The sequence below is a fragment of the Panulirus ornatus genome, chromosome 71 (genome assembly GCF_036320965.1).
Source record: "Panulirus ornatus isolate Po-2019 chromosome 71, ASM3632096v1, whole genome shotgun sequence".
NCBI classification, from domain to species: Eukaryota; Metazoa; Arthropoda; class Malacostraca; order Decapoda; family Palinuridae; genus Panulirus; species Panulirus ornatus.
In genome coordinates this window covers 8,873,024-8,900,330 of record NC_092294.1, presented here as the reverse complement: position 1 = coordinate 8,900,330, position 27,307 = coordinate 8,873,024, and positions in this window count along the sequence as shown.

Sequence of the window (27,307 nt, the reverse complement as noted above, 5' to 3'; positions counted from 1 at the left end):
ATTTCCTGCGTGTCGTAGAAGGCAACTAAAAGGGAAGGGAGCGGGGGGCTGGATATATATATATATATATATATATATATATATATATATATATATATATATATATATATATATATATTCCTATGAGTCCACGGGGAACTTATCGTGTTTCATTTTCCCCGTGCACTCATAGGAATATCTTGATCACGCGCAAAATTTTGATCCGTTCCAATATATATATATATATATATATATATATATATATATATATATATATATATATATATATATATATATATATATATATATATGGTCAGTTAACGAAATTCTAACACACACACACACGTTAACATGATACAGTCGATGTCTTTTGAACAATGGTTTCATAAAGAACAGTGCCACTGAGACTTTCCTGGTATCTACAACCTTACTGAGAGGAAACGAAGACTATTATAAAATGTCGTAAAATAAAAGGGATACAGAATTGGAATTTCCTTGAGAAATGTGTTTCAGATTTTGTCTCTGAGTAATGGCTTCAGATACTTGATATCACAGAAATACGTAACATATTTTGGGTGCAGTTCGACTTGGATTTAACCCCAGTGTTTAAACAAGTTTCGTGGAAAAATCGGAGAAAAAAGTTGCTTAGCCAACTGATGGCCTAGATCATTATACCTGTTTAATTTCAAGGTATATAACAAAAATGAAATGAAAAAAGAGATGAAAATGGAAATATCTTGTAAAACCAGGAAAGCATCTCTCCCCTTATTTTACACAACTCTGTCTTGGACCTGACTTGCCTTACCATACAGATGCCTCACGGTGGTTTCGGAGGTCTCTTAACCCCATCGCTTAGCCTAGGACCACACCTTACCTTACGTATACCTTACAATGATTTCGTAGGTCTCCTAACCCCACAGCTGCGTGTAGGACCTTGAGTACATCGGAGAAATTGGTTAGGAGAAATTAGCAGCTGTGCTTGTTTACTCAGCTGTAATAATTCCAGACACTTTTTTATCCTGATGCAGGAATAGATAAGGCAAGCTGTATTTACTGTATAAGTATTATGTAGTTTTTAGGATATTTGGTCTGTGTGTCATTATGAAATGCAAAAAGTTGCTTTTGTTTAACAAGACGTCTTAGTTCTCCGGAAAATATATGTCAACTTTATCATGCGAAATCACGAAAATATTCGTTATGATGAATGGTATGATGTATTGCATTCTAACCTTAATTGTGTTTATAATTATCTGTGCGCAATTGCCTATTTGCATTGCACGGTGGGAGAGTTATAAACTTGAACCCCCTTTATTAACCATTAAAGTATTTAAGATTTCTGTCTAGTCTTCGTTTACGTCGTCACTGAGTCTATTCCATTCATCCAGGACCCCTTCACTAAAAGTATACATCTCTCACAATCCACAGTCTAAAGTGACGTATTGCTGAATCAGCAGTTGGTCTGCATGTTTTTGACATTCGGCCCCTGACGTAGGGTGGGGCCATAAAACTGGGACATGTGTTCCATTGCCTATCGGCAGCATCGGTTGTGGAAGTTGGCACTGGTCATTCATATGGGTCACAGTAAGGTCAGGAGTGTTCTGTAGGGTAGTGTTAAACGCATGATATATCTAACAACTTTAGTAGTTTCTCTCTTTTCTGTGACTGGCGTGGCATCAATAGTCTTCCCTCAGTCAGAGCCAGAAGAGACTAGATTTCTCAGGGCTCCACAAGTAATCGTTGACGCGACTGTTAAAGTAAGAAGGTTGCAGGAGGAAGGAAGAGAATTCCACAGCTTCGTTGTTCGAGGAAAGAAACGAATATCATGACGGTCATTCCTCTTGTGGCTAGTCTTCACACAAAAACTATGGGAAGCAGCAGCCATATTGGCCACAATAATACTGTACCTGGAGAGGACGGCAACATTAGGGCAGCCAGAAAGCAATGATTCGATAGAGTCCAATGTCTGGAAAACCATTGAGATGAAGAACTTTTTAATTCCATTCACATTAGTAGGGAGGTGGACGCAAAGCCTTATCCCAGATATGTGAGCAGTACTCTATGCTAGATATATGTATATATACAGTACACGTGCTGTATTCATAGTCAGCAGCTGGTTAATGATTAACATTGGCTCATTGTCTTTAATACGTTCCTATCGCAAGCGGAGTTAACAGTATTTTCATGAGGAAAACGTAAGAAATAGGTTAGGTTAGGTTACAGTTTTATAGGTTTATTTCTTTTCGAAAACAGTTTAGTTTATCCTTTTTCAGGGATAACTGATCAGTTTAAGTTGGCGGTTGATTATAATAATAGTAGTGATGATGATAAGCTGTGTGCTGAATTAACTACAGCTAAAGGCCGAAACTATATGGAGAAAATACAAAGAAATAGACAGTGGGGCAGTAAAAGAGGAGGAATGGTAGTTAGAGAGGTTTTACAAAAATACTGATGGTGTTCACATTGGTTGTGATGGGTGTTCTTGTCTGTGCGAGCTCGGACGTGTTCGATGTGTGGTGCCAAACTGCAACTCGGGCACAAGGGATCTCGCGTGTTTGGAGGTGATGGTGGCGTTGATGACATGATAACGTTTTCCGTAACCGGCGGTTTAGAGTCAGGTGAAGTTGAGAGACTTCGGGTGGACCATCGTGTTAAGCTCTTCTTTTTATAGGTGGTATAAGAGGGTTATTATAGATATATCCTGTTTTCCACCTTTACTTGTAGCCCCAGATACAGTGTGATGATTGAGGAGGAAGGCAAAAGGAGCTTAAAAAGAATAAAAGTAGCGTAGATGTTCTCGTGTGTGTGTGTGTGTGTGTGTGTGTGTGTGTGTGTGTGTGTGTATGTGTTTTCTCCAGGCTTCTGTGTGAATGTCATCACGTTGTCTATTACCACTGTCATCAGTCCCTCCTTCACCACTTCTGTATGTAACGTCGTTATAGACATTACCACGCATACCTCTTCCCTTCCTCCTTAGCACCACTTCCCTCCATTCAGCCGCCCTGTTCCATTCCCAGCACCATCACCACAACCACTAGATACAGTGTGTGATTCAGACGTGCGCCCCGTGTCATTAACCCCTTTTATTCTTGAGTGTCAGCCGCCAGTGCTCGAGTGTGAAGTGTGAGGAGCGGAGAGTGAGGTGGCAGGCGGCAGCGGCGGCGCGTCGCGGGCAAGGACGTGAGTGTGACATGCCCTCCCCCTCCCTCCCCTAGCTCTTCTTCCCTCCCATGACCTAGTCCTTCCCTCCTCATGCAATTTCTCTCCTCACTGTTAGCGACTTTCTCAGCCTCTCTCTTCACTGCCTCCAATTCACAGTTCCTCCCTACCTCCTTTTTACAATGCTATCGTCCTCCTCGTGACCCTTGTACTCGCTCTCTCTCCCTCTCTCCCCGCTGTGTCACCACAGCTTCTCCTTTCTCTCTCTGCCTCTCCCACAGCATGCCCCTTCTTCCCTGCAGCCTTCATACTTTCCCTTCCTCCCTACCCCTTTCTTGCGGCCCACACAAAGATCCTTCCGCTTGTCTGCGGCCCTCACGCAGTTCCTCCCCCAACACATAACCCCCCGTGCCTGCGGCCTTCATACCGTCCCTCCCTCCCTGCGGCCCTCACACAGTCCCTCCTCCTCCTGGGAGGGAGGGATGATGTCACAAGCTCCAGCTGCTCTGCAACAGAGGTGTAATGCACGGCGTGTCAGTGGAGTTTTGTTGTATGAAAAAAATATCTAAATCTTTCTGAATTTGTTTAGTTTTAAGCAAATTTCCCTGGGTGTTTTATTGTGGTAACGAAGATAAATTGGTGCCGTTGGCATACGATGACCACTGGACAGGCAGGTACCCGGCTGCTGTTCCTTTCTTGGTTTGTGTGCTCTCCTTTGCCAAGTTTTTATCGCCATCACCACTAACACAGCGCTAATCACCGCCTTCCGTTTCTTAATGAGAGGATCCATGATAAAAATTATCTGTTGTGGCGTCACTTGAGTGACAGACGGCTCCCCACAAGGTGTAGGATGGCGTCCGTTCTCGATGGGAGAGACATTTAGCGACGTTCAGTTCGCTATTGTTTTCGCGGTATGACGTCTTCCCTCACCTGTTGCTCAACGCTCGTCGATAAGTGTGGATATGAATCTGAACTCTGATAATTAAAGTGGTTGTGGGACATACACTGTGATATGATGTCACTGAAGACTTGGACTGGTAGGGGGACTAGATAATAGAACGTGTCAGGTCAGAGGCCAAGCCATCGTGAGGGTTGAATCATCGTACTGAAGCGTTGAAGTTAAAGACGCTACATTTAGATGCACATCAGCGTTTTCCACAAGCAACGGTATGTGTTTCACGTCCAGCAGGAGAGGTGTTAAGTGAACGATACCTGACGAGGAGGATGACGGCCACCAGAACCTGGGGCAACCTAATACCGGTCACATGTATCAGGTCACGAACCTCGTCTGGGGTGAACCAGAACCATCACAAAGGCTCGGGCTCGTAACCGCTGATCACGGGACTAGCCAGCATCAAGACCTCTGTGCCATGACTCTCTGTAACTAAGGGGATTGGGATAGGGATAATACATGCATCTGGGCTCTACTTTATGATGAGCATTTGATCGATTTGGCTGAACGGGCTCAGCGGAGTGACCCCTCATGACCCTTTTCTTATCTGCCTAGCCTCCAAAGCAGTCGCAAGCAGCTGGTGTTGGAACTTCAACTTGAGGTCAGCGGATAACAACACATGAGGCATTTTTCCTTTGGTGGAGCGTTCCTGTTATGGTGTGTGATCACAGGTTTCTGCTGTGAGTCTTCAAAAGTCACGAGAACAAGAACGTAAAAGGAATCGATAATCTTTTACCCTCAGTCTATGTGAAATGGACCAGAAATCAAGAGTAATGGCTTAACTTGTACATGAGATGTTGTGTGTTAACAGGTCAGGCAGTACCATATTCTAACTAGACCTTCCTCACTTGTGACCCTAGATAACGAAGCTCGGTTATCTTCATAAGATCATCGCTGATTCAGACTAAAACGACTCTTCAGGATTTCACCAACAGCGAAGGAAAACTGGTAATGCAATGCCGACTCGAAAATTAAAGTAATGAAAGGTTCATTTGTTTCTTAACTCGATCAGTCGCATTTTTCCCACTTGTCTATTCAGCAGGGGATGGAGTGTTGACCCCGGGAGCTCGAGGTCGTGCTGTGAAGCACTTACCGGCACGTGGAAGTGTGTCGCCATCGCCAAGTGTTGTGGCGGGTAGAGCACGGAGACCGGAGACTGCCAAAGGCCTGGCCTCCCTGATCACCTTGTGCTGGTATTAACGGTGAACGTTATTTCCTTGCACCTCGCTTGTAGCTAGAGATGATTAGACTCATTATTGATGAAAAATATCTCTTTTAAGATTTATTGCAAGTATGTAAAGTGCATTTCGGTCAGGAAGGTTTCGGGAAATTATAGTCCAAATGACTGAGACCTCTTTCCCTGTCAGGCATCGCGTGATTGTGTTTCATACTTCTCAGATACCCTGGGGATTCACATGTTTTTTTTTTTTCTCTCTGTGCATCTCTTGAAGAACATTTTCTTACCTCAAACCCCTCCAACTCTCCAATAGTACCTGACTCCCTGATCGTTACGTCAACCTATTTCCTTTACCATCAGTTATGATCTTAACAGTCCACAACCCCTCATTAACCAGTCTTAGTCTTGCCCTGCTTCCGCTCATTGTCACCTGTCCTGTCACTGTATCCCTCCTCCCATCTTCCCCCATAACTTCCCAACGCTTGTTTGTCGCTCATCGTTCCTCCCGTCATGTCAGCTCACCCTACCATAAGATACTTCCACCTGCCAATTATCCATTCTACCTCTATCACCTTCCTGTACCTCGAAGTCACTTTATTCCACTTGCCCATCTTGCCAACAAGTTATACTCCCATCCCTCTCTGCCCCCGTCCCCTCTTTAAATGCTCCAGGTAGTGTTCCTTATCATTTCCGCTTACCCATCTGTGACGTATCATTACCGTCTCATCGTCCTTCACGTCATCCCCTCCCATCTATCTGTCAATCTCCGTTGCCGCCTCTTCACCCACCCATCACCCAGTCCATCCAACCATCACTCCTGTGACTCCATTTTACCTATCATTTCCCATTGTTACCACCCATTATCTACACTTACACACCTCTTAACTACCAATCCAGTACTCGTTCGGTATCTCTCTCACTCCTGCTGTTACCCATTCCCACTCGCCTGTCACCCTCTTCCGTCATCCATCACTGTACCTCCCCGTCGTCCTGCTCCATCTCTATCGCCCAACCCCCCAACTAGCTCCCATCTTGTCACTGTCACCCACCTACCCTTTGCCACTCTTACCCTCACATTACCCTTCCCGTCACTCATATCAGTTGTCTAGTAACAATAGAGATGCCCCTGTCACCGTGTGACGCTAAAGGTAATACTATCTAGGGAAAGAATGTATCACTTTTTCAGTATATCTGTGAAAGGATTTATTTTTCAGTATTTTTTTTTCTGTAAGCTGTAACTTACATTAAATTCTATTTTCTTTTAACGTTTTTCCTTCACTCGAGATGGCCTTGATTGAGTCTTGTTATTTTTCCGTGCCATGTCGGTTACTGTATTTATAAAAAATATAAGCATATCTGCTTGCGTGGAACACTTTTTTTTTCCCGAAATCTGGATTGCGTTATTATTGTACTGTATGAGCACAACTCTGCTTACCCGTGTGTGTGTGTGTGTGTGTGTGTGTGTGTGTGTGTGTGTGTGTGTGTGTGATTCTACACTCTTGGGGCCATAGCTCTTGAACTTTACCACGAGATATTTTTATATACCTGTATAATGCTCCTCTTCATAGTTTCACCACTTGCTGTACGCCAATCGTCCACTGATCTGATAAGAAAGTACCTCTTCTGGGTATTTAATGATGTTCTTGCATAACATCTTGTTTCTACCTCTCTTACTCTTGTCTTCAGTGGCTGGGCAGATTTACGGCCTCTAACCTCTCACAGTAGCTCAATTCTTAATGATTCAGGTATCGCTTTTGCTGCCTTGTCAGGACACTTATCATTTGAATCTTTGTGCTGCTCTGAATTGGGATACTAGACTTGGCAAGCGTATATTCTAATTTTGCCGAACGTTCACTTGTCCATGTATTTAAATGCGATTCCAGTATTTATTTCCTCAGATTTGCGGCTTTGGCGACTGGTTAGGCACTGTGTTCACACCCAAATCTCTCTCACATCGATTCCTGTATATTAATACTTGATGGATAATAATCGCACGGAGGCCTTCTTTCACGTATGTTCCACCCTCATTATATTGTATATACCCGCATTGAGTATTATCAGCTGTGTATCAGACCAGCTTCCCCATGTAAGGTAGAGCAATCTTGATCGTCCTTTATTTCCCCAAATGACCTTGGCATCAACCGCAGAACATGTTCAGGTAAGAATCCACTCCTCCTGGCGAGTCATTTACGTAGATCAGGAAGAGCAGTGATCCCAGAACTGAGCCTTGCTGCACGCCACTGGTCACCACCGGCCAGTTTCAGGAATACTCTTGTAACTTTTGCCTCTGCTCTCCTCCATTATTCACTCTCTCCGGTGACGAAGGAGTCTGCGACTTATTCCTGACTGAAATCTAAACTTCTTAACGAGCCTCCTGTTTGGTGTAGTGTCAAAAGCTTTCTTGCAGTGAAGGAACGCACGCTCTACCCATCCTTCTTTTCTGTCGAAAACATCGCCCAATCTGTTATAGAAGCCGAGATCTCTTTTCCCTGAATCCGTGTTCTGTCATTCCTCTGTAAGGGGTTATCCGTTTGCTTTTCGATTATATTTGTTTCACAGACCACAGTCACAAGGAAGGCTCGTCTTTAGTTCAGTGCAATTTCCTGATCTGTTTTCTAACTGTTAGGCACTTGCCTTCCTCCATTTGTTTAGGAATACACCTTCCTCTGGCGACTTACTGAGCAGATTTCGAGTGGGCTATCAAGTGTATCTGCACACTCTTTTTAGCAGATATGAATACTTTTATCAAGATCGTGAGCCTTGTATGGAGTCTGACAGTTTCGTTGTTTTCCAGTACTTCTTCCCCATCTCATCATGCTGGTTTTAGGCCAATAGTTTGTTTCATTGTGAAAACACTTTGGTACTTATCATTCAGCTCCTTGGGTATATTTTCCATCACCCTCAGAGATGTTCCCTCCGAAGTCTGTATCCTGCTTTAGCTGCTGTTCAGCACTTTATTGGTGATGAAGTTATGGAAAAGTGTTGGATTACTCTTATCTTATACTCATTATTATTTTCATAGTTTCCTTGTTCTCCCTCTGCAATTTAATGCAGTACTCGTTTCTTGCTCTTTTGTACCCTTAAAATTCTGGCCGGCTGTTGTATGCTGGTTGTAAGAGAATTCACGTTAAGTGAATATCTAAACGACATAAGTCCATCCCTTAATTGCCGAATAAGCATGTTCAGTAACATGACTCTGATCTGAAGAATGTCTGTGGTGTTAGTCGTCACCTCACTGAGAATGTGTCTGGTGTTAGTCATCACCCCAGGGCACACAGTAAGAGGGTCAGGTACGTGTTACCTCGTAGCCGCCACGGAGTATAACTCAGGTGATTGAAAGATTGAAACGAAAGATCTATGAGCCATAGAGTGTGAAGAGAAGGTCGTCAGTAGGAACGTGTGGGGGCGTGGTGAAGGGTGCTGGTTACAGGCTGGCTGCCTATTTTTCACCCGGGGGTAAGTGGCAAGGGAGGAAATTTGCTCCGTCTCTCCTCACACCGCTATACATGGACGGATGATGGGAATTAACCTGGGTGCTGAGGACGTTGTCTGCTCTCTCGTGCTGCTGCCTTGGGAGGTGAAGGTTTTGCATGTTGTAAGGGGAAGAGCCTGGAAGATGCTACTGGGGAAAGAGTCGCTTGTGTATGGCGGAGGCAAAAGGCTTGGAAGATGCTGCTCTTGCTGCCGGGTCTTTGAGGATGGGTATTGGGCAGGAGGCTAGGCTGGGGGGAGGAGGGGACAAGGAGGTGAAGGCTTGGGTTTAGACGAAGAAAAAAAATTCACACGCATCCTCTTGCTTCGTAATCGCAGAACCTCCTCCTCCAGCCGTACTCACGAAGGGTCGAGAGTGATGTTTACATCGCGGGGATCACCGTGCGTGGGAGCGGCGCTAGCATGCAGTATGTAGATGTGGGGAGGTGATTATATACCCGACGCCCACCACGGCCGACTAAGGGGCCTGATAGACAAAGAGAGACGCCGGTGATTTTGATAATGCGGACAGGTGGTCCGGCACGCAATGCTCCTTGTGTTTCATGCCGAGAAATTACTACGTTGTGGCTGGCCCCTACCAGAGGTGAGGCGAGCGTTCTCCAGCGGTGGGTTCTCTTCTCTCTCACCTCCGTCCTTGCTGCCGCTCCTGTTGCTGTTAGCCCTGATGCTACTGCTAGTGAGGCTAGTGCTGCTCTTGTTACTGGTGATGCTGCGACTGGTGTTACTTCTGCTGCCGTTTACCCTTCCTTCTCTACTGATGTTATTGTTAATACTGCTACAATTGCATTACTGCTGGCGTTGTTCTTACCATTCCTGCTGTCGGTACTCTAGTCATTGTTTTTTCTCCTCATGCTGCTAATGTTGCCGAAACTCTTGTTGTTACTTCTGATGTTTCCCTTGCCGGTGGTTTCAGTGCAAATGCTGTTGCTGCTGTGGTCTTTAATACTTCTGCTGTTATAACTGTTGTAGGAACAACTGCTCTACTGCTATGATTGTTGTTATGGATGCTCCCGCTGCAGCTATTGCCGGAGTTCCTGCTCCTTTTTATTGTTGTTTTGCATGTGTTTCTGCTGCTATTGTTTTATCCTGTTTCCCTGATTCAGGAACATGTATCAACAGCTGCTGCTACTGCCACAGTGCCTTACCGGCGGTGTTACTTTTGTGACTTCGTGTGTGCGTGCAGTTGTTCGTTCGACAGAATTTGATTTCTCCGGAGCCTTTGGTTAAAGATACATAATAGTCAGGTGCTGCACGCTTGAATACCATGTGGTTAGGGTGATGGGAAGGAGATAATTGGATGAGCAGCAAGTGGATAGAGATGGGAAGGAGATAATTGGAGAGAGATTGTTAAGAATTGCCGATTGGAAGATATTTACTAAGTGTTATTGTTTAAGGGTGGTAAGATTGGTCCCTGTCATGGAGACTTTCCGAGGTATTTGGAATCCTTCTTTGTTGGGGCAGGGTTAACGGTTGTCGGGACAGTGTCACCAGTTGTTAGGGCAGAATCAGCTGTTGTTGGAGCAGGGTAGAAAGTTGCTGGGACAGTGGCAGCAGTTACTGGGTTACCGTTATTACTTATTGGGCAGGTTTATAACCTCATGGAGCAGAGTGAACAGTTCTTGGGGCACGGACAGCAGTTGGCTGGCTAGGGTCAGCGGTTGTTGGGATTAGATTTTGGGAGTAGGGTCAGCGGTTGTTGGGAGCAGGATCAACAGCTCTTGGAGTAGTGCAGCAGATGTTGAAGGATTTTTAAGACCACAGGGAGTTACGTCTTGTACGTCGGCAAGTGTAATATGTTGCTTGGTATTTTCACCAAGTTTCCGTCACGATCTTCGCGAATTATGTAGTTTCTAATAATTCCGTTCTTACTAGAACATAAAATATTGTAACCAGAGAGGATATGAAGGACTAACAAATTTTGGAGTGTGTGTGTGTGTGTGTGTGGTACGGGGAGAGAATTTTACGCTCATGTTGCAGTCTCTTAACGTTGTCTGTTTGTACAATGTCGTTATTTCTACACACACACACACACACACACACACACACACACACACACACACACACACACACACACCAGCTTAAGCCATTCCTGAGAAGATGAACAGCTGGGATTGGCTGTAGGCCGACTGCTGCGCTCAGGATTCGAATGAATTCAATTCTAATTGGATTCATCCAGCGGTGAGCGTTACCCATTTGACCATCACCAAAAAAAATCGTCTTATGTACACTTGGATGATTGGATACAGACTTTGATTTCTATTTCATTTTCCACATTTATATCGTCTTTGCCTAACATTTGCTGAAAGGAATGTTTATACACATCTTAGGTGACACTTTACTGGGAAATTTGCATGTAATGCTTCTCGTTTTGTAGTTATTTGATTACGAAAGGTTTCAAAGGCTTTTCTAGACATCACCATTGTTCCTTGAAGGCATATTAATGTAGTTATCATGTCTCCCCATATCCTTTCTTTCCTTAATTGTATGCAATTTGGTGCCTTCCCTTTGGCTTCGTTCCCCAGTTAACTAGAATAATTCTTGTTGCGTTACAGTGACCTCTGACAGATGAATGTGTTTCGTAAACTGAGGAGGGCAAGTGGCTGTTGCACATTTCCTAGCAAGGCTTATGCAAACGTCGTGAATGTATATTCTCGGACAGCGTAGATGTGGTCTTTTGTATTCCTTTGCTTGCGAGATTTATCACGTGCGATTAGGATCTATATTTCCTCAGCCAGGTAGTTTCCACCAGTCGAAACACATCCTTTCTAGACCCAGATTATTGTCATATGACCTTTGGCAGCTTGCAGAGCCACGCTTGGGAATGACACAGGTTTGTAGTTCAGGGCCGTCTCCCTGTTACCTCTCATAAAGAAGGGTTCTAGTCCCTTCCATTGTGTTGGTACATGACCCCCGTGCACAACCTGCCCTGCGGCCATGTGTAGGGTCCCAGTACGCTTCTTGAGTACAAATGGTGTCATCCCATCCCGTCTATGGGCATTGTGGTGGGGACCAGCTGCTTCGTAAAGCATGCCTCCTGATTTTTGATGTTGCTGCTTTACTAACAGTCCCTTCCCAGTCCAATGTTGTGTGTGTGTGTGTGTGTGTGTGTGTGTGTGTGTGTGTGTGTGTGTGTGTGTGTGTGTGTGAATGTCTCTGTACGAGTGTCGTTGAAGCGACAGCAAGCATGAAATTGACAGGTTCTTGTGATGAAAGTATCTCTCCATTCCCATGCCTTGCGTTCTGTTAATTGAACTTTAGGACCGACTTGCGGTCGCAGGTCAGTTAGGTGAGCAATTTTACTTTACGAGTAATAATTTATCGTTATCTTTAGGCAAAATTGTTTCCTCAGGTGTTCTGACCTCGACTGTTTAGGAAGATCCTGCTATCTAGGTTTCATTAACGGCGCTGGGCTTGAGCGCGACGGTACGATCCCTGGTGTGTGACCTGGCCCATAAGAATTAGGTCAAAGTCCATACCACCGTACCCGAGGATCGAACCTTCTTGCTTTAAGTGACATTTTCTCGTACTCAGGGGGTTGCTATGATTCGTTGTAATTTAGCATGGAACCAGAAGAGCGGATAAAGAATCGGTACGTTTCGTGAAATCCTTTTATTTTGTGTTTTTCCAGTTTCCTCTTTTCCTTTTTCTATCCGTCAGCATTTCTTCTCTTCAAGTAGGTGTTAGATAGCAGGTAGCCACCAACCAGGGAGATACAAACGCTTGGGAATCTAAGGGTTTAGTGGTGTCGGCGCAGCGAGGAGGCGCTACATAGACTGTCAGGTTCCTCTTCTTGACTGTGTTGCTCAGTCTTCTTTCAGCCTCACAGACACGAGTGGTTGGCAGTAAGTCCACATACACACTGACTCTTGTCTATCTTACTCATGACATACGACAAAGCGTAACACGATTTCTTATCAGATTTTTATTGCGGTCAGCGCTATGCGCTAGTCCTACCTCCTGTCAAACTCTCGTCGTAGGTACACTGCAGCGAGTGTTCTAACCGTCTCTCTCGTCTGGCAAAATTTCTTCGTAAACACCCGTAGGTAGGAAAGTAGGTAGGGGGTCCCCACTCCTTCCCCTCCCCCCTCTCCCCTTGCCGTCTTACCGTTTTGCCCGTAATTTGGTATTCGTTAGATCCGTAACACAACATCTGTGGCGAGACGTACGCCAAGGGTAATTGGTTTAACTGCTACCGTAACAAACTCACGCAACAAGTGGCTGTCACATGACCATATACCTCGTATGTCGAGCACAAAAATAGAGTAATTCTATATTTGCTCTCTGATGAGGTTGGTTATTATTGATAACCGTATGTATGTCGCATTTAGCTGTTTAATTGGCATCAATATTATTGCTTTATACCAATACAGTTACTGCAAGGGTTGCATTAAAACTATGAATGGTTCTCAAGTAATCATGAAATCAAGACTTCGCACAAAGACAAACATTTACAGTCGAGGTTGGAGCTTACTGACCTATATCTAAGAATCTTACGCCTTTGATCTCGTCGGCAGTACCTGAAATCCCGTAGATCATGAGGGAGCAAGGTATATATATGGTGAAGCTGAGGGTGGATAAGCAAGGCAGCGTCTCAGCCGTTCCGTTCATTCGCGACATTTTTGGTTCGGAAGTCTGCAGTGTAGGAAGCCTTGCGTCCAACTCACGGTGGCTGGTGTTGTTTGGAAACTGAAGGTTGCCTTCCCCTAGCTCATGCCACGTACCCATTTATTGACCAACACCTAAGTTAAGGATGAACAACTGGCTTCACTAAACTCACTACGGATTCTTGGTAAAGTGAATTGAAGATCGGAGTGTAGCCGTCAAGAGTTTGTCACCGGTTGCTTATGTTTCAATTTCTCTTATTTTCTGTTATCACACGTCTTCCTATAATTCTTACCTTGCTATGTAGACTGTTCTTCCACACCTGGGTCTGTTGGTGCACGTCATTGCGTTTTTTTCCCAGGGAAAGATAGAATTTAAGATATCTAGGGGATGAAGATAATACAATATGATTAGGTTCAAAAGGAGAGAGCAGGAAGAACAATATAACACCTTGCTGGTCCGTCTCCCCGTCATTTGCTCCTCTCCATGGCTGTCTACCTTGAAAACAGCCTCGGGTTTACCGTGAATTACATGTCTCATAACGAGGACCTTCCCAGGGAAGTCGTAAGTGTTTATAATAGTTGGTTCACTGACGGGATCTCAAGTGAAGCACTGTGGGGCTGGAGATCTTTCACACGACGCCATATCCCAATGTACAGTATCTCATGCTAGTTACGGACGTGGGCGTGCACTTGCGGCAGTCAGCTGAATACTGTAGCTGGTTAATCCCTCGAGCATGACGGTATGACCCATATCTATGATGATGACCTGGTCTTTGACCTACTTTTACCGTTCTCCTCAAGGATCGTACCGTCGTGCTGAAGGTTCGCAGCATCGTGCTCGAGAGGTGAAAAGGCAGTTTGTCATCGCTTCTGTATAGGTATGTTTCTAGTCGGGTTTAATACCGAATGATAGCTGGTGCTGGTGCCTATCCCTTTAGTCACACCAGCTCGAAAGTCGACTTCCAAACCCAGACTCCTTGCAGTAGTAGAAGTAATAGCAAAGTCAGGAAATAGGTAGATAAGTTATGGTTCTAGAGGCTAAACCGAAATAAACTAAATGAAGATAAAGACTAGCCAAAAAAAGACTCCTGTATGCAGTGGCTGATATAGATCTCGTCTTCTCCGAGCCACTCGCATGTTTAAACTTCTTAGAAACTTTTCTGTGAGCGGTTTGTTGTTTGCCTCAAGTTACGGTGATTGGGTAATGACTGCTTCATCTGCGACAGATTCCTACAACCACCGTCTGTAGTTCGTGCTGCAAGCCTCAGACTCTTGCAATGTTAGAAAACAGATACCTGCCAAAATAACTTGGCCTTGTAAAGTCTTCAACAAATAAATCTGAATATCTTGGGAAAATAGTGTTATCTCCAACTAGTAATGTGATACGTATGAGACTTAACAACAGCTGGTGTTCTCTCTTTTGTTTCAAGTGTACATATAATGCACGAAAGAAAATAGGATATCTCACCGTGCGCGCGCGTGTGTGTGTACACACAAATATACAGTTAGTCGGGTCATAAGACCGGTGTTTTGTGGTAGCAAAAAGTGAATAAGTCAGTCACTAAATGACTCATTCGCAAAAAACAAAACAAGTAAGGTGTTTATCTATGGAAAATCCATGCTTTATTACACACACACACACACACACACACACACACACACACACACACACGCACATAGAATTAGAGAAAAAGAGAAAATGATAGTATATTCCTACACTGACATGCATATAATGACTGAAGATGAACCTTTCCTTAGCCTGACAGTACGAGTTAAACTGCAACGTATGTTTTGTCTTCATTTTTCGGCAGTTCTGTCGCTGGCTCTTTGACTTTTTGCGAAGCAGCAAGTATCCTCCCATTCTTGATTTTGAAGGAACTGGACACTTCTACCGTGGAAATGTTTATAATGATGACTCCTTTTTCGAAGTTGCGACAGACACGGTACAGTATACCCCATCATAAGAAAGATGCCCTGTTTGGTTGTTTTCATAGCAGTATGTGGGAATATCATAGTGTCCTGGGTCGGGGGGTGAGACAATGATCATGATCCGTGGATAACAGTGACCTAAACGGAGTGAACAAGCTGTGTATTGTAGCTCATCCTCCAACATGTCTAGTGAGTGTGACGGTACGACCCTTGAACGCGATGGTAATTTCATGGTCAAGAGTCGTAACGTCATGTTCAAGGATCGTATCATCGTAGCGAATAGGTTAAGCACGATAAGTTGGTGTGTCATATTTTTCATCGATTGTTTGGCTAGATAATGTGTAAACACCTCATAGACTTCCACACACACGGCCTCGATTTAATGGTTCTTGATTTCTCTAGCTGTTGCAGTTGTGGCCATTAGTGACAAACAGTCATTTGATAAGTGTTATACATAATAGTCCATGATACAGCATGTTGACATAGTGCGGTAAGGAAGAGAAGACTTGTATTATGATAGCAACAAGGTGGAAAGGGTAGATTTTGGAGACTAGCGGTTGCTACTGATATGAAAGAAAAGACATTAAATTAGAGTGCAGGGATGGTATGGCTTTGCATTTATAAGTAGACGAGATTGTACCGCTTTACTTGCATCAGCAGTGTTAAAACTTCACTGAAGGTAATGCTATATATATGTCTTATGACCTGTCAGTAAGAAGCATCGTTGGAAAACTCTATCCTTCCGCGGTCTGTCCAGTCTTCCAAATTTCTACAGCTCTTGAGATTTCTTGGATGTCATTTCTTCATATCTTTCTGAGTCTGCCTACAGATCTTCTTGCAGTCGGTACCCAGTGAAATGCTATTTTAAGTATTCATTCTCCGTCCAGATGTTCCAGCCATCTTAACTATGCTGCTGTAGATATTCTTCTACCATTGTCTTACACAAGGTGATTCTTATTGGCTTCATTTCTTCCAGTATCTGCTCATATCGATTGTGGTTATTATCCGTATGCTAATGTTGGCATGAGTACAGTGTTGAGAAATGGCTTTTTTTTTTCAACTTCCGTTGGAATGTATTTCTCCCTGTTATATGTGTTTGAATATTCTACGTTGTTGATATGATTGAGTTTTATGTCGTGTGTGGTAGTGTTTCCTGGTGATGTAATCTTCAGGTCCAGACTTCTTTTTTCTCTTCCAGATACAAATGTTCTCAGACTTAACCTTATCGATCATTGATCCACTATCATTTGATCCACTCTCCCATATTTCCGTTACTTCCTGAAAGCGTCAGATTCTCTGTATTTCCTGTGGCAGTTGCCGTTTGCGTATGCAAGAGTTATAATTGATTATTCCTGATAATTGTTCACATTTCTGATATCTAAGCGTGTTGGGAATATTAGCGGGGACGATGCACTACCTTGTTTCACTCCATTGCTTATACGTAAACATTTTTCATTTTCAAAAGGTGAATTTGATTCACGGGAGTATAAATACATTTCATTTAGATATTTGCAATTTTCTAAATTCTAATGAGTTTAGACGCTACAGAAACAGTGGGGGACGATGACTGAGAATAAAGTTTAGGTCAGACAGGGATCGGTCATTTCGCAGTGGCTAATTATTGCTTTTATTTGTAAGGTGAGCAGTATGGATGAGACATTGGGGGAACACAGAGGTGTGATGATTCCTGTGTTCAGGCGATACCTCGCTCTCAGGTACTCTCTCACACAGTGGATTCGTCACAACCCTATAAAAAAGAAACTAGAATACGTTTCCAGACAACGGCTCGGTCTCATATAGTTTATCCCTTTTCACTGCATGGATTAGAAACATTTGATATTTCATAATCAATGAATGCTGAGGGTGAAAGATTTAGAGAATTTTGATATTTTTCTTATGGCTAAGCTCCTGCACATCACAGTTGTTGTGCGTTTGAGACAGTGTATATATCTTGTGTTTCTTTGGTGACGATTATCAGGGATAAGGTATTATGTGGCTTCGTTTTTTTTATCAGAGACAGCTGGAAGGAGGATGTTGATATTTACGGAAGGTCAAGAAAAGAATTGCGGGTTACTGATAAGTAGATTTATGTTCTAGCCCCGAACACGGCTGGTCACAGCCTAAAAGTACTTCAATTTCCCCTTTCGTCTGGCTTGATGAATAGACACCGAACACAGACTGGGTTTATGTATTTGTACCTATTTACTCTCCGGGTATCTGGCTATCTTCCTACATTTGTATGTCTATATGTATGTATGCATAGTTGTGTAAAGCATCTCACCTCCATGTGCTCTGGGATGAAACCCGGAATCATTTATGATAGCCCCAGGACTCCTTGTATTCTAAGAAAGGGTTCTGGTGTTACCCAGGCCCTCTCTCCGGAAACGGCTTCAGTTCTAAGACTGAGCTACTTTGTGTACATACATACAAGCTGGCCTTGATGTGGGCTCCAGTACCCGGAGACGGTGCCATGCTATGAAATAAGTATAGGTAAATAAATATGGATACTTAGTGAAACACGCACACATTCGTGTGTGTATACATGTGAGTGCCTGCTTGCATACTGGTGAATGTTGTTACTTGTGTGTGTGTGTGTGTGTGTGTGTGTGAAGTCTTACAAATTAGATAATGACAAATAAAAGAGTGAACATAAAAGATCACAAGAGTCAATTACAAGGCGGGAGGAGGGAAGAAAGGCAGTGTTAGCGCCGCGTCTTTTCTGTCGGTGCTGTGAGGGCTCCCAGGGGCGGGCTGGCCTGCCCCTCCTCCCCGCACCCTCCTGTTAATGTGTTGAAATGCCATTCTAATGTATTCACTCGTTCTGATTAAAAATATGCAACGAAGTATGAACATGTCTGCCTCAAAAGATAGGAAAATAATGTGGCTTTTAATTGATGTAGAGATGTATGATTAACGCCGAAGTGCTTTTTGATTTCTTGGCGTCTCGTCGTATGTTACTCATCGCCGAGGAGGCAGAGTGATGGATGGCCGCAAACAGAAGGAAATGGCTCGTATTGCCGTACTTCGCCTTGGCAAAGGTGATACCAGAACAAAATTTTGAAACCTTAAAGTGTAGAAGAATCTCGCGTTAGGAAGGCAAGTCGGCGCCCAACGATTCGGACGAGCCGACCCTCGCATTAAAAAGCGGAGAGGCTGATTAAAGAATAATTACGCCTAAAACATCGTAACATTTGCTCTTTTTCCTGGCAAGTTATTCCCCGCATGTATTTCAACACATTCACCTCACTAATGTATGGATCCACACCACATTCCCCAGCAGAAGAAAGCCTTCCACAGTGGAGTAATTCAATAATAAAGACGACGCAGCGCGGGGGTAGTTGATGGCCAGGAAGGCCGAGGGAGGGGCCTGAGGCAGCTGAGGGGATGATGGAGAAGGCTGAGGGTGCTGGAGAGATGGACTGAGGGAGAGGTGAAGGTGACGAGCTCGTTCTGTGGCTTAGGGTGTGATGGGGGAAGGAGGAGGGAGGTTGACGCAGAGGTGGGGATGACGGGATCGTTATGTGGCTGGGGGTGTGATGGAGAAGAGTTAAGGAGCTGGGGAGAGGTGAGAGTGAGGAGCACGTTCTGTGGCTGGGGATGTGATGTAGAGGGTGATGATAGGCTTTGTACTGTGGTTGATGGTGGTGGTGGTGAAAGGCTTAAGTGGCGTTGTAGTGTTATGGGAGCAGTAATGGCAGTGGTAATGTTAGACTTGGTATTAGGGTGAGCTGGTTCTTTCACCTCAGACTGTTATTGTCTGTGCCCTGGAACTGGATTCCGGTTGGATAAAGATGTCTCCAGCGGAGACAATGGAGTCTTCTGGAAGGCAAGATGGTGTTGCTGTGTGGTGGTGATGGTGATTGGCTGCGAGATGGTGATGAAGTGAAAGTTGTGAGCTTTGAGAATGTTGGAGGTGTTAGTGATGGTGATGGTCAAGCAGGTGATTGTCGACGGTATGGATTTAGATATAGTGATCATAATCCGACTGGTCTGTGTGGTGAGGATGGTGATGATGTGGAGTGGTGTTGGCGGTGCTGATGGTGTAAGGCAGATGTGGGAGTATGTGGGCACTGGGCACGATGAACTGAATGGAAACAGTATGTGCTGGTGGTGCTGTATGGTACGATGTTGTGGATCTTGTACGTGACAGTGTGAGATTGTTAGAGATTTGGATGTTGGTGCAGGTAGATGATGATGAGTGGTGTGGGTGGATGTTGGTAATGAGTGGTGTGGGTAGGTGTTGATGATGAATGGTTTGGGTAGGTGTTGGTGATGAATGGTGTAGGTAGGTGTTGGTGATGAGTGGTGTGGCTGGGTGTTGAATGTGTGAGTGAGGAGTGTGTGCGAGTTGCAACAATGGTGAGGGTGGTGGGAATGGGGTACACGATTGAGTGCACTGGTAAGAGGGGTTCGGGGGTCTTGATGAGGAAGGAGATAATGTAATGTAATCAGCATGAAAGAATAGTAACGTCGGTTGGAAGACTGGGGTTGGTGGGGTGACGGAATGATAGGGTAGAGGAACAGTGTTAGAGAGCTTGGAACTACCTACCTTGCTGAGGAACGGAGGTTTATCTGGGTTCATGTGTTAGACTCGTTGGGAACTATAATAGTTCTAATCCTCTGCAAAGATCATTTGATGACTCCGTATACATTCTGGTGTTTGTTTCTTTGTGTCTGGAAGCGTGCCTGCTAGTTGGCTAGTGTAGTACCTAGTGTTTAGTTAGAGCTAAACGAAGGGTGAACAGCTCAGGGCTCGAATCTGAGTCCCCAGGTTAAGAACACGATTGCTCTTCCGCTTATACCGCCATGTCGTCAGGGTTAAAGTGAGGAGTACAATGCTAATACATATTTTCTCTGGGTTTCGTTGGAAGTGTTCAAGGTAAAAGTTGTCAGGATTTTAAACTCAGAAAATAATCGTACCATGAATATCTTTTGGGAGAAAATAGAAATTCATTTAGATGAAAATATTATCTTCTCAACTAGAAATCATGAACAAGTAACCCTTGTTTTTACTTGGGATAAAACTTGACTAGATTAAGTTATACGAAACGCTTAGGATTAATCATGGACATAACATTATGTTTAACACAAGTTGAGGTTTCCGTTCCCGCACTAAAAGTCTAGTGCAGTGATATTATTGTACTTGGTGCCAATTATATCAGCTGTGCAGGTCAGGGAGGCGGCTGGTCTTGGCTACCCACGGTAACACTGTCAGTGCGGAAGGATAGCAGTACCGTATTTGTGTGCGACGGTCATACGGGACCTTCCTGTCCCATTTTAGGTGCACGTTTCCCCCTCATACGAATTCCATAGTTATTATTTTTTTAACAATCATCCGAGTCTGGAGAGTGTCAAGGCCGTCTCTGTTTCTCGCTTTTCCTCCTCTCTCTATCTCTCCTTTAAAAACGGTGAGATGAGATTTAGCAAAACACATTGTCTCTTCTTACTGCTCTACTATAATCCTCTCGTCTCCCTACTTTTGTCTGGATATCATCACATAGTTGTATGCCAGGGGAGTTATTAAGGATACCATGACATTCTTTTTCTTCAGTCAGAAGACATCAGCCTACCTCAGTAGCTGCATGTGGTTTTCCTGGAACTACCCTTGGTTTCCGGGAATGTGATGCACAAGAGCCGATTTGTCGCAGGAGAGAGACTCTTGGCGTTCCGTCCGACTCGGCTGGTGGACTCCTCCTGTGGACGTAAACAGACTTTTGTCCACTATTTTAGTCCAGCTTTGTTGCAAGACAAGATATAGCAGTACATGAGACCATGAGGAAACAGAATATGGTAGAGCAAAAGTTGTTGAGAGCCTGAAGGTAGGGGGAAAAAACGAAAGACGTTACGGGTGTTGGCAAAATAGTGGGAATTTGACGTTTCTCGTAAAGCCACCAAATAACTTGCAAAATCCAGTTTTACAATAGACAGTAATGTTAAGTCTGAGAATTACGACATTTACAAGTGTCTTATAAGTAGAACAGTGGGAGAGATGAACAAAAGAATGGATTTTTTTTTTCATTCTTTGCTTCGGAAACACAAGCTGCAAGCTGCTTGGTGTATAATCCAAGCTTGTTTAATTCAAATATTAGACAGAAGAATGATTAGGTTGTCTTTACATTTGAAATTTACGAGCTCCAATTCTTATTTTATTTCCAAGAAAACTTTTCATCTCTGTTATGGTCCACCAAAATGTGGCATTCTGAGGTTTTGTGTTTGTTTATATGTATATATGAAGTTATGAATGTTCCGGGGCTCCTAAAAGGGTCCTGGTATTGCTACATGGCCCCTTTTCACGGAGCTCTAAGGCTGCGCAGCATCCAGTACCAGGGAAATGATGGACTCATTTGGAGTGAGAAGATCTTCGATAAGACTATATTCCCTTTCGTTAAAAGATGATCATATAGACCCTTGTCCGCATAAGGTGAATTTTCACTTGTAGTGTTGCCACAGATGGGCGAAGACATGTAACGTGTGTGTGTGTATGTGTGTGTGTGTGTGTGTGTGTGTGTGTGTGTGTGTGGAGGTATACAGTGCGGGGGCGGTGGGAGTGACACACATGCCCCACAGTAACAAGATAAGCTTGAGTAATCAGCAGCCCTGGATCGGCACCCTTGGATTTCCGGAATTCATTAGCTCTCCAGATGCCTTTCACATCAAACTCAGAGCCAAATCATAAAGGGAAAATAATTCATTCAGGCAGAAATGAAATGCATTGCACATCCAAGGAAAAATAATTTGCACCGCTAATAATAAGACGCGGCCTCTTTTAATTCCGTGTCTTTGTAATCAAAGAACCTTGCATACTGAATAAGGCGGGAAGGGGCTGCCGCGCTATGGCGATGATTGCAGTTTCTTTTTGAATATATTTCTTCTTTTTTCTTGAGCGGGCCTTTTATATTTTGCTCACAGTATGTACTGTGCTGAGGTTAAGAGGAGAGGACGAGGCAGGACGAGCGTTTCCATTGTCTAGCACTCAGGTGGTTGGGGGCGGCTTCCTTGGAGACGTGCGTGCCAACGAGTTATTATCGTACACCGCTCATCCCGCACTAAGGTGATACAAATTAGTTAATTCAGCCCTTAGGAAGGCGTATTTTCTTCTTTTGCCTCCTCATTATATTGTCGAAATGCTAATTTATGTTCTCATTCGACCGCGTCATCAGAATTGGGCCACAATGGAAGAATGAGGAGGGGGCCTGTGGCGCACAAGAAACGCGGGGAAAAAGTGTTGGAGGAAGCGTGCACCACAACTTAACCCCTCCACCACGGCGGTACGGCCCTTGAGCACGGCGGTACGACCCTTGAACACGATGGTACGAACCTTGTTTACGATGGCGTGTCTTTGGATTTTACCTTTTTTTAAGATGCAGGTCGAAGGACAGGGTGTTATGATCCAAGGGTCGTACCTTTGCGCTCAAGAAGTTATCTGTGGTATGTTTAGCAATTTCTCTTATACAGCTAGAATTCTGGTCAACTGATCTTGGAGGTAGAAGATAGATCATTGTTCTTTGTTGTGTGGCTACGAAATGATACTTCATGTACACATGTGTTAGAATATGGATTTGTAGGTGTATGACTGTGTGTTGTGTGTGTGTGTGTGTACAAGTATGTGGTGGGTGATTTTGCATAAGCTTGTGTGGGTATTTATGTGTGTGTCTCTTTATTTGTTAATTTATATAATGCTGGTGCACATTGTTTCATGACTCATCCATGCGTGCATAATAAGACCGAAGCTCAGATATGTAGATATGAGGAGAAACAACAATTGCACTGTTGTTGCTTGGTACATTTTTTTCTTTTTCCGTGTAGAAACAACTTAGCGGCTCTAGGGAAGTGAGGGGACTGACCCTCTACGTGTTGACTCTCACAGCTGATTAATCCGCCACCGCTGTAACAACAGCAAAAATCTTACGTGCCGTTAACGGGAATAAACAGAGGGAGTCTTCCATAATCTCCACTCTCGTCTGGTTTATCTTAACACATGTGTCAAGAGGTGGAATGAAGCCCAGTGATGGAGCAGTGAGTTCCGGCTTTACCCTCAACACCAGCAGTAATAAGCTATTGGACCCTTTCTGTACTCTGTGTTCTCTTCTGCCCCGCCGTCGACTGGATAGGGATGACTGTATAAGCATTTGCCGCTCTGCGAATGCTGGTGTTGCCGGACTCCGCCTGCGTGAGGTTACACTGTCGCCAATGAAAAGTCACCTTTAACGAGATTGTATCACTGTGAGTAAGATCTCGTCAAAACACGTCTTTTTCCAGAGAAGTCCTTCATTTCTCTGCTTCTGGAAGTAGTGCATCTTGGTGCTGCAGGAGCCTCTTGAAAGTGGTCCAGGGACAATTATAAGTAAATAAGAGAGTATATATATATATATATATATATATATATATATATATATATATATATATATATATATATATATATATATATATATACCGCAAAGCTTTTACTACCTCCTCTCTGTGTGGTAATAAAAAGAGTGTGGTTGAGAGAGCAGAAGAGGGTGTTTTGAAATGGTTTGGTCACATGGAGAGGATGAATGAGGAAAGATTGACAAAGAGGGTATATGTGTCAGAGGTGGGGGGAACGAGAAGTGGGAGACCAAATTGTAGGTGGAAGGATGGAGTGAAAAAGATTTTGAGTGATCGGGGCCTGACCATGCAGGAGGGTGAAAGGCGGCAAGGAATAGAGTGAATTGGAACGATGTGGTATACCGGGGTCGACGTGCTGTCAGTGGATTGAACCAGGGCATGTGAAGCGTCTGGGGTAAACCATGGAAGCTTTGTGGGGCCTGGATGTGGAAAGAGAGCTGTGGTTTCGGTGCATTATACATCACAGCTAGAGACTGAATGTGAACGAATGTGGCCTTTGTTGTCTTTTCCTAGTGCTACCTCGCGCACATGCTGGGGGAGGGGGTTGTCATTTCATGTGTGGAGGGGTGGCGACGGGAATGAATATGGGCAGACAGTATGAATTATGTACATGTGTATATATGTATATGTCTGTGTGTGTATATATATGTATACGTTGAGATGTATAGGTATGTATATGTGCGTGTGTGGACGTGTATGTGGGTGTATATGGACATGTGTATGTAGATGGGTTGGGCCATTCTTTCGTCTGTTACCTTGCGCTACCTCGCTAACGCGGGAGACAGCGACAAAGTATAATAGAATACTATATATATATATATATATATATATATATATATATATATATATATATATATATATATATATATATTAACATTAACACTTGATCGGCGTTTCCTGAGTTTGCGGGAATAACACAATTTTAATGTGTTGCTTTTTTTTATGATAAATTTCTGTATCTTAAATCATTGGTTCAGTCCTTCTTTTATGAGGGAAGACTGTTGCAACCCATGTGACTGTCTGCCAACATTAAAAGTCTTGAAAACTCTCCTTAACTCTTACTTTCTCAAACACCAGAATCTCATTCCTTTCTTTAACGTCACCAACACGGCTTTCGCAGTGCAGTTCTGTATGACCTCACCTTTGCTCCTTCTTTCTTAGGGCTTTTGGTGAATCTTTTGTTGTTCTCCTCGACGTCTCTAAAGCACATCACAGAGAGTAACAGAATTCTTTGCTTAGAAACTTCCTTCCCTTGACTGTACTAGTTGTGTGTGCTCTGGCCATTCCTTTGCAGTAGTCGTTGATGGGAGCGATATCACCTTGCAACCCTCTCCAGAATGGTGCTCCTCAGGATTCTGTCTTATCGCCAAACCTTTTTCTTCTACGTAAATGATTTTTCTTCAGCTTCCACTCCTGTTCAGTCTTACACCGATGATTCTATTCTACTCACGTTCCCTCCCCTTCTCACTCTGATGTTTGTTCTTTTTCTCGCTGTAAACATATCTTCTCTCATAATTTGGATCTGTGCAACATTGCGGAATGATTAGACAGTAACCTTGATTGAAATCAACAGTGTCGAAGTGCAATTTCTAGTAGTCTTACTAAAACTTACTCGTTTCCAGCTTTTAAATTCTACAGGATTGACGTCGTCACCCATGTCGTAATATTGGGCATAGCCTTATCTTCCACTATGTTTTAGAAACTCCACTTAATGAACATGGCTAAGTCCACTTTCTATGAGTTGATGGTGTTGTGATTATTTTTCGTGAGAACAGCGCTTTCATATCCAATGGGTCCTCATTTGTTTAAGTATTCCAGAGTACTTGGATGGCTCTTCCTCCACCTCTCTCTTAAGTCAGGAGAGGAATTGAAAGCCACAATTCTTTATTCATTCTGTTATCACATCTATTCAACCATCCTTGTCCATTTTTCCCGTTGTTGCTTCCCCCTTTCTGTTCTGTAGGTATTATATCTGCGACTGCTCGTGGGCTGTCTTGTGTGTGTTTCTGTCCCTAATACCTGTGCTCACTGTGCGCGTCTGACTCTTGCTTCCCATAGCATTTGTAGGGAGACCAGGCTTACGAGGACTGCTCTTTATAACGCTTTTCCTCATACAGGGAAGATGAGGAAGTCTCTCACACATCTGTTTTATTTCTCTCTTCTTGTAAGCCTATCCCTCTACGTAGAGTCGGGGCTGGAAGCAGACGTTCCATACTAGATTGCCGTGACTGAGACATGCTTTTCTCCGTGCTGTGTTGGTCATTTAGAAAAAAAAAATCGACTTATCCTTCAGTTGCCTCCGAGACAGCAAGATTTGTCCATTCTCATCGCTTAAGTCGGATAAAATGATTTTATATTTGGTATAAATTCTTCTTCTGAGAATATATCTGGCTAACGACGAGTCGCCGACGATTTCTTCCCTGATCCTGCCACCCGTGGCACTGTGATCTGATGATCTGTGTGTACCGTGAGCCGCTTCTCCGGTCCCCATGCACGCACGTTGCGCTCCGTGACCTCGACAGGTTTGCTTCACCACTTTGGGCATGACGGCATGACCCTTGGGTATGATGGCTGGCCTTGGACCCGACCTCTACGTGTAAGGTCAGAGACTAGGTCATCATGCCCTTAATGATAGTATTGTCGTGCTCAAGGGTCGTACTGTCATGTTTAAGTGGCTAAGGGAAAGGAAACAAATTATATATATATTTTGTTGACTCGAAAGTATTTGGATTATGGACTGCGATTGGCAGTTCCATATTGTAGATTTGTATTACACACGCACACACACACACACACACACACACACACACACACACACACACACACACACACACACACACACAGAATAGCTCACATAATTAGAATAAGGTACGCATTGAAAAAAAAAATACTTTCGTGACTCGTAATTAACCATACATTAAGTCGAATAAAATTTTATGACATATAAAGAGAAGAAGAAGGAGGCAAGTTAATCCCTGGGGCCTGATAGTCCGCCGGCGCCCAATAAACCGGCATAAATAAGGACACAATAAGCAGCTTATGTTAATTAGTAATTTTAATTGATTATACAAGGCACCTCGAGAGATGGCGAGACAGTGTAGAGCCGGGCTACCCTAAGAGTAGTTTTGTTACTTAGTTTTCTTGTTGTTCCTCCTTCCCGTTTGTTTTATTGTCTTTACTAACAAACTTTTAGAAAGTGAATTTGCTTTTCTTGGTTCGGTATAATGCTGAGTATGATATATATGTGTGAATATATGAGTAATGAAGTAACATATGTCCCACTTACATGGTGTGTTTCACGATGAATCACCCTAGTGCTTCCCATCGATGGTGTATAAACATCTGATATTAGCCCCTTTGAATTCAACGACTTAACCCCTTGAGTTTGACGGGTGTAAGCCCTTGAATACGGTGTCTTAACACTTGAGGACTAAAGCTATCGTACACAAGGGGTCAAGTCGTTGAGATCAAAGGGTTGTCGTACTCTGCGGGTCAAGTCGTTGTATGTAAGTGGTAAGGAGAGATGGGCCATCTCCTCAAACCAGCGGTAGTCTCAGACTTTGGTGCGTGTGTTGAGGTCGTGGCAGTGCTGTTACACTTGGCCAGGTACAGCCTTTTTCCTTGACTCGTCCCTGTCGGAACTACTGG